The following is an 8,869-nucleotide window of genomic DNA, read 5'->3' as shown; positions in this document are numbered from 1 at the left end:
AAAAACTGTTGTCTTTGAAGGAAAAGACAACAGTTTTTCACCGTTGTAAAAATGTTGTCTTTGCCTTTAAAGACAACGGTTAAAAACTGTTGTCTTTGGGTACCCCTTTTAACAACACGACATTTAACAATAGCTCTAAAGGGGCTATGACAACGGTGAAAAACCGTTGTTGTTAGGCTTTTTTCTTGTAGTGATCTAATGAACTCAAAAACTCAAGTATAATAAGAGAATATATAGGTAAATGTGTGTACATGATATCATTCCAATCCAGGGTACCAATCATCTAATCAACATCATCTCTAATCCCTAAAATAATCATGTACCTTGTGCAAACAATCTTTCTATTGACAAGAATATCAAATCTAGATTTATGATCTTCATTTCTAAAAATGATATTGAATTCATTGTCATTACCTTCGTCGCATGAAATCCTCTTTCCCTTGCCCTTTGTGGCCTTTTCCTTTCCCTTTTCCTTTGTTGGCTCCCTTCCTCCACTTGATCCACCACTTCCCTTGCAAATTTTCTTCAAAAGATTAGACATATTGTCAAGTTCAAATAGGGAAAGGTGTTGTTTTGTTGGAAAAGCGTGATCTTGCAAGAATAGATCTTGAAAAGTAAGATTTTTGGGAAAAGAAGTTATAGATCATGAAAATAGGAGAGGAGAATTATCGTTAAGATCTAGATCTTGATGAAGTTTATGGAGAGAAATGAGTTTAAGATTCAGATCTGAGAAGTTGAGAAAAAGGGTTGAAGATGAGACAAGTTAGAAGGGTTGAAGATGAGAAAGAAGTAGCTGGGGATGTGATCGACACGGCCTAGGCACGGTAATGTCTTATAGACATGACCAACGTAGGGTTGCTCCGCACAACCGTGTAGATCTACACAGCCCAAGGTGTCTCCTTCTTAGGTTGATTCACACGGTCGTGCCAATTAATACAACTTTTGCTTTCTCCTTCTCAGCTTGATTCACACGGTCGTACGTGGTACACAGCCGGTTCCTTCTCCTTCTCGGGAATTTTTACATGGTCGTGTCAATTGACACGGGCAGTGTAGTTTTCCTCTCTGGTATATTCACATGGTCATGTGTAGCACACGACCGAATACTCCTCTTCCACTGTAGACTTAACACGGTCGTGTCTGATATATGACCGAGCTCTGTTCATCTCGTCATTAATGATCTTCCTCCTTTCTGACTTCTCCAACACTTCCATGCCCATGAAGAAATCATGGCCAGCTCATGGAATAAAACCACAACCTAAAAACAAAAATTAACAACAAATTTAAAAGCACTAATTAATGAAAAAGATAATTATAAATTGAAAAAGAACCCTTGGGTTGCCTCCCAAGAAGCACTTATTTAAGGTCATTAGCTCGACCGATTTTCTTAATTTTCTTATCATTTTCTTGCCCACGGAGGGCAGATATACTTCTCATTTTTTATGGGAGGCCTTCTCCTAATGCATGTCGGATCATGTTCCTCATCCAGCGGCCTCCTATGAGGATGGAAATTCCAATCCTCTAACTTAAAAGTGTCCATCCCACTGCATACACTCACTAAAAGAGAAGAGACATGGTTAGAAGAATTTGATAAATCATATTCCAACCTTTTCTTACCAATTACCAATGCAAGTTTATGATTTTTAACATCAATTATAGCTCCATCTGTAGCAAGGAAGGGTCTTCCTAATATGATCAGAATTTTTGGGTCTTCTTCCATGTCAACTACCACAAAATATGTGGGAATAATGATCCCACCAACTTCTACCAACACATCCTCTATAATACTCATAGGGTACCTGCAAGAATGATCAGCTAATTGCAGTTCAATGGTAGTAAGTTTAAAGTTTTTGATACCTAACTTATTACAAATTGAATAATGAATGAGGCTAACACTCGCCCCTAAATCACAAAAAGCTTTTTCTATGAATTCAGCTCCTATAGTGCAAGGTATATAAAAACTTCTTGGATCTTTGAGTTTCGGGGAAGTGCTCTTTTTGAATAAAGCACTACATTCCTCGGTAAGTGTTATGGTCTCGATGTCTCCTTTCCTCCTCTTATTGGACATGATGTCCTTCAGAAATTTGGCAAACTTTGGCATTTGTTGAATAACATCAATTAGAGGAACTTCCACACAAATATCTTTAACATTGTCTAGAAATCTGCCAAATTCTTCATCTTTTTCAGCATGACTAATCTTTGAGGAAAAGGGACTACTTGACTTTGTGGGTTAAGTGGAAGAGTCTCTTCAACCTTATTGGTACTCTCCTCTTCATCTTGAATCTGAATTAGTTCAAGTGTTGGAGGAGAGAGCTCTTCTTTAATTTTCATCCCTTTTGGAGCAGTCACTTGAGGATCACTCAAGGTCCGTCCACTCCTAAGTTCTATTCTATTGCAGTGTTCCATGGGGTTAACATCAGGCTTTCAAGGAAATTGGCCAAGTGGTCTTAAAGGTGATGAAGCAATCTGGGCAATTCGGCTATCTTGGATCTTTTGATGTTTGTCAGAATTATCCATTCTCTGAGTCAGCAACTTAATTTCCTGCTTCATTTCATTTTGATTGGAAATAACTTCCTCAAGCATTTTCTCCAATTTATAAAGTTGATAATTCTGAGAAGACGGTTGTTGTTGAAAGTTTTGTTGCCCAGACTGGAAATTTGGTCTAGCCCCCGTGGATGGTCCTTGCTCTTGATTGTTACGATAAGAAAAGTTGGGATGATTCTTCCACCCAGGATTGTATGTGTTTGAAAATGGATTGTTCTGTCTTTGATTATAATTCATGATAGCATCACATTGTTCCAATTGATTAATTTGTGCAGAAATAGCTCCTAAAGGACATGAGTCTTGAGCATGATTAAAACTTCCACAAGTTTCACAACAACATACTATAGCATTGACCGTGCTAGGATTTGTTCCCATACTTTCTATCTTCTTAGTTAGAAAATCCAATTTTGCAGTCATCAAGGTAATTGCATTCACATCAAACTTCCCTAACTCCTTTGTTGGGTTAGAATAAGAATAGCCTCCACTTCTTTCTATAACCCATTAATGATGATTCTGTGTTGCACTCTCAATAATATCTTTGGCCTCATCTAAACTTTTATTCATAAGTACCTCCCTAACTGCTGAATCTAGGGACACCTTTGTGTGATAATTGATGTCGTTATAAAATGTGTGCAACACTAACCATCTTTCCAATCCATGGTGTGGGCATTGTCTGAGCATGTTATTGTATCTATCCCATGCTTCAAATAAAGATTCTGGGTCTAATTGTCTGAAACTTGCAATTAAATTTCTCATATGAGTTGTCTTGCTTGGAGGATAGAATTTATCAAGGAATTGTTGCTCACATTGTTCCCAAGTGGTAATGCTATTTGCTAGTAGTGAATTTAGCCATTGCTATGCTCTATCTCTTAAAGAAAACCCAAATAATAATAATCTCATGGCTTCAGATGTAACACCATTCATCTTCATAGTTCCGCAGATTTCATTAAAAAACTTTCAAGTGTTGATTAGGATCTTCATGTGGTCCACCCCCAAATTGATTCTATTGGATTATACTGATTATCGCAGGCTTGATCTCAAAATTATTAGCTTCAGCAGAGGGTCTTGTGATGCTAGAACGAAATCCTCTGGAAAAAGGTGTTGCGTAATGTTTGAGCTATTTGTTTGCCATATTTGAATGTACTTGTTCTTCTAAATGTTTTTGTGAGGTTCTCCTTTTATGAAAGGTTCTATTAATTTCGGGATCAAAAGGTAATAGATCACCTACAAAGTTAGATCTTCGCATACAAGAACAAGATTTCAGAATTTGATTCACAAACAAAAAGAATAAAAGAATGCAAAGAAAATTTAAAGAACAGACTTACAAAACTAGTTACAAGTCAGATGTGAGAAAAATAAAGAAAAGTTTAGTCTAACTCAAATGATAATCTCTAATGTTATAGATGCAGTCTCTGGTAACGACACCAAAAACTTGTTACGTCATGTAAGTGCACGATTATGTCGTCAGTAATATAAAAGATATTGTATCCACAGGGACTGGTTATAACCACTAAAGATATCTCAAAGCAAATTAGCTAAACAATCAACTAGAAATCACATGCACTAAGAAACAACTAAAAAATAGAAATAGAAGAGTAATGCAGAAACTAGGTTTTATGAAAGTTCTAGGAGATTTGGTTTTTTTGTGATACTTATCAATGTAATATGATTTTACCAATTATATCCTCAATTGTCATGCATTTGTAAGAAGTCGTCAGTTATCTCCTGTAGAAAACACTGATAAGGGACTTATATCTACACCTTAAGCAACTAAATAGTAATGACCCCTATGAAGTCTGTTAGTGGGGCAACCCTGTCACGACGCCCCTCGGTTATACAACATAGAAACATATTACAAATCAATTCACATCAAGGTATAGGGATCAATTCATCTATCTATTCCACTTCTTTATAGATTCTTGCTTCACCCTTCAAGGTGATCCCCAAGATATCCGTTAACGGGGCAACCCTATCACAACACCCCATGGTCATACAATCTAGAGAATTCCTCTAAAAGATCCACAAGAAATATAAACAACCAATCAAGAATGGTAATTAGATTCAAACACAATAATCCATACAAGATTGAATTGATACAAAACATAACAACATCATTGAAACAAGAAGTTGGCAAAATCCTTGGATTCATACATCAATTCACATCACAAATACTTCCTCCATCCAAGAACAAGAAGATCTACTCCATAATACAAAAGAAAAGATCCAAATACAAGAAGATCATTAACATTTCGATCTAAATCAAGAAGATAGAAAAGAAATGCTTATCTAGAGATGACGAGTAATCTTCGGAACCAATCCTTGTTACTGGAGTCGAATTAGGAATGGAGACGTCCTTAGATCGCCGGATTGAAACCCAAAAGATGGAGAAGAACCTTCAGATTGGATCTCCCCAAAGGGAGAGCCTCCCCCTTTCAAAGAGAAAGAAGCCCTTTAAATAGAGCAGGGGGTTTGGGTGCCACACGACCCATGTCACGACCGCGTGGACCTCACACAGCCTCGCCTGTTTTGCTCTCGGCTAGAGTCACACAGCCATGTGAGATTCTCACGGCCGTGCCATGCTCCACCTTTGTACGGATCACACGGCCATGTGGCACACATGACCGTGCCAGTATTAGTCTCTGGAAAGGTTGCACGGTCGTGTGGGACACATGGCCTAGCAATGCTTGGCCTATGGAAAGGTTGCACGACCGTGTAGATCTACACGGTCATGTTCTCACTCTGATTCAAAAGTGACACGGCCATGTGATACCACACGGCCATGTCAGCCCTCTCTCCTGCTAATGCTGCACATCCAGTCTTCTCCACACAACCAAGACCATTTTCCTTCCTATTCCTTTGACATGGTCGTGTGGCACACATGGCTGGTGCTGACTTCCTTTGTTCATTGATCAAACTCTCCATGAACATAATTTCCTTTTCAAATTTGACTCATGTAGATAGAAAATGCACAAGCAGATCTCCGAACAAAGAAGATTAAATATGCTAAAAGTAAAGCAAGAATTATGAAAATGCATAGATAAAGCATGCATAAAATATAGGAATGTGCGTCAAAACATGATATACAAGTGTATAAAATCTATGCACATCACACCCCTAGACTTAAAGTTTTGCTTGTCCTCAAGCAAAATACCACAATCAAAACTCACATGCTCAATAATGCATCATAATCCCTAATGCACTTTCCTTACTCTATCTACAAGTTTAATTGATGAGCATGATCATAAGAATAACTCAAGCATGGCCTAAGCATAAGTCTCTTTGTGCACAATGCAAATAGCCCAAACTCTTCAAGTTTTAATCTTCGTCCTAGTCAAGTCATCATCCAATTGATTTCCTAATGTTTCCGGTGATAGGCACTTACCTGCCACACACTTGGTTTATATTTCTCAATCAACCCAGGGTCTCAAAGGCGTGCTTGATATCAAGAGAAGCATAACAATCATTTCCCCAGTAACCTAACTCAGTCTCAAAGAGGTAACTTGCTAGTTTCCACTCACGACAACTATTTTTTATATCCCCTTTTCATCATCATCATTTTTTTTATTCTCTTTTTTTTTCTTCATTTCACTTTTTCTAAGTGATTGCAAGGTGCAACACTTAAACACAAATATACTTAAGCACAAATGTTAGGATATTTTGATTTTTCCAAACGAGCTTACATGATTCGAGACTCATCCAGTAACCAAAATGAAGTTTGAGAAATCACCATGGAAACCAAGTACTAAACAAATAAGATGAATCATGACTATTTCAATGATATCAACTATTCAAGCTCAAGTAAAGTGTAAGTAAGATCCTTAAGGTTAAGCCAAACTCAAACTTATTTCCATAGAATACTTAGCTTACATCATGCAACTTAAGATAGAGAAAAGAGGTACACTAAACATACTAGCATCATTTACAACATCATGAATCAAGATATAAACGTGCTACCATTTTGCTTTTAGAAAAGTGAGCATATATGTGAGGATTAATGTTCTCATTATGAATGGCACAAAATACTTCAAAAGACAAAATGAAAAACAAACAAGCATAACAAAAACAAAAAAAAAAATGCATAAAACTGAAAATGCAAAAATTTCAGGTTGCAAACACACACACACACATAAACTTTTCATCGTGTCGATGAAATCAATACGATGGTAATTGAGGTAGTTCGGGGAACTCAGGAAGAGCAAAAAGGAAAAGCATTAATGAACCATCTTACTTCATCCCTAAAAATTTATGATATTCAAATAATTTATCTAAATCGTCTTGCAAATATCTCATAAAACTTCAAAAATCTTCATTAAACTTCATTTGAGCTCTATAAGAATTCATAAGTCCAGAAATTTTATCACACAACTCTCTCTCACGCTTGAAACACTCTTGCAGTTTCCTAAATTGTTCCTCTCCCATGCAAACTTTATTTGTAAGTAGTTCGTTAGTCAAATCTAAATCACTATGAATTTTGTCTAAAATAGGATGGAGTTCATGAAAATTAAATTTATGAATGTTACGACTAACTGAAGGAACATCTCTTGAAATTGAGGCTGATAATAGTCTAGATTGTTGACTTGCTAAAATTAACACTAATTATCCTTAACACGAATAGTAGTAAGATCATGATTGGGAAATCTTAAAGGGAATTTGTTTTTAATAAGAAGACTATACCCATGTTCCTCACGCCTTATTATTTTCATTGCTAAACATGAATTTAGATTTAATCTACAAGATTCATCAATCACCTCTAATTCATTAAGATCATAGCCTAACACTAATGCTATTTGAGTTAACAACCCTCCTAAAATAATAGGTGTGATAGAATCTACTTTCCCCAATTTCACTAAATGCTTAAGAAAGAAATAACCAGAATTAATTGAAACATTTTCAACCATTGCCCATAAACAATACAAATCCATAAGTCTTACTATCCCTTCTTTATCCTCTCGTCCAAATATAGTGTTCTTCATGACTAAATGAATATATCTAAAAATGAGATTAATGATATAAGGAGCTCTAGAAGTATGATGGTTAAAATGGGATTGTCCAGAGATTTGTTGCCAAAAGTGTGTATTCTCGAATTCAGGTAAAATTGTGCACACATCATTTTTAGGAAGATCATAACAAGTATTAAAATTACTCAATGTCCATTTATAATCTTCATTCAATAGAAAGAATTTTAATCCCCCCCCCCCCCCCCCTCCTTGTACATTGTCTACTGTTATAGAACTTAAAATTTCTAAAACAATTCTAGGATAAGTTGGATATTTCATATTCATCAATCCACTCCAGCCTATACTTTCAAATAACCAACCAATATCATCTCTAAACCCTAAAGTATCTAAAGTTGCATCATCCAAAAATTTAGTACTCAAGAGAGGACGTTTACATAAAGAGAAATATCGAAGTTGTTGTTCTTTGCTAGAAAAGACAATGCCAAAATTATTGGAAATACCTTTGAAACAAGAGTTTCTTCCTTTTGTGGCAAGCATCTTTTCTTTCCCTCTTCTTGTTGATGAAGTATCCTTAATTACATTCGACATAGTAGAAGCTAAAAAGGTTGAACTTTTAAGGAAGATGAGAGAAGGAATTGAGTGGAAGTAGTTTAGAACCCTTGAAGAGAAGAAAAAGAAGAGAAAAGGGGAGTGTGCGGCGGGCACGACCATGTAGCACATACACCCCCATGCCCTAACCCATAAAGACTGGGTTGGGATGTACTTTTCCCTTCACACGGCCATGTATGGATTTTTAGTACAGTCGTGTGAATTTACACAGACCTTGCATTCTCCTTCTCGGGTATGTCCACACGGTCGTGTCAATTGACATGACCGTGTCAATTGACACGACCGTGTCAATTGACACGACCTTTGCTTTCTTCTTCATGGCTTGATTCACACGGTCGTGCGTGGTACATGGCCGATTCTTTCTCCTTCTCAGGAATTTTTACACGGCCATGTCAATTGGCATGGGCAGTGCAATCTTCCTCTCTGGTACACTCACACGGCCGTGTGTGGTACACGACCAAGCTACTTTTCCTCTCTAGAATCTTCACACGCCCGTGTCTGGTACACAACCGAGCACATCTCCTCCTCGGGTAAGTTCACACGGCCAGTGTGTGTCACACGGCCGAATACTCCTCTTCTTCTGTAGACTTAACACGGTTGTGTCTGGTACACGACCGAGCTCTGTTTATCTCAGCATTGATGATTTCCCTCCTTTCCGACTTCTCCAACAATTCCATGCCCATAAAGAAATCATGGTCAACTCATGGAAGTGAAACTGAACTTGAAAACAAAAATGAACAGCAAATTTAAAAGTGTTGGTT

General features: G+C 37.1%; 1 non-coding gene across 1 annotated transcript; it reads left to right on the top strand.

Annotated features, from left to right (window-relative positions):
• Positions 1-3,193: 3,193 nt before the first annotated feature.
• Positions 3,194-3,300, top strand: LOC122054392. Its single transcript, XR_006132711.1, has one exon. It is a non-coding gene; the product is annotated as a small nucleolar RNA R71 (small nucleolar RNA).
• Positions 3,301-8,869: the final 5,569 nt, after the last annotated feature.

The sequence above is a fragment of the Zingiber officinale genome, chromosome 3A (assembly GCF_018446385.1).
Source record: "Zingiber officinale cultivar Zhangliang chromosome 3A, Zo_v1.1, whole genome shotgun sequence".
NCBI classification, from domain to species: domain Eukaryota; kingdom Viridiplantae; phylum Streptophyta; class Magnoliopsida; order Zingiberales; family Zingiberaceae; genus Zingiber; species Zingiber officinale.
The sequence above is the reverse complement of the archived record's forward strand: the minus strand, read 5'-3'. Positions and strand labels throughout refer to the sequence as shown.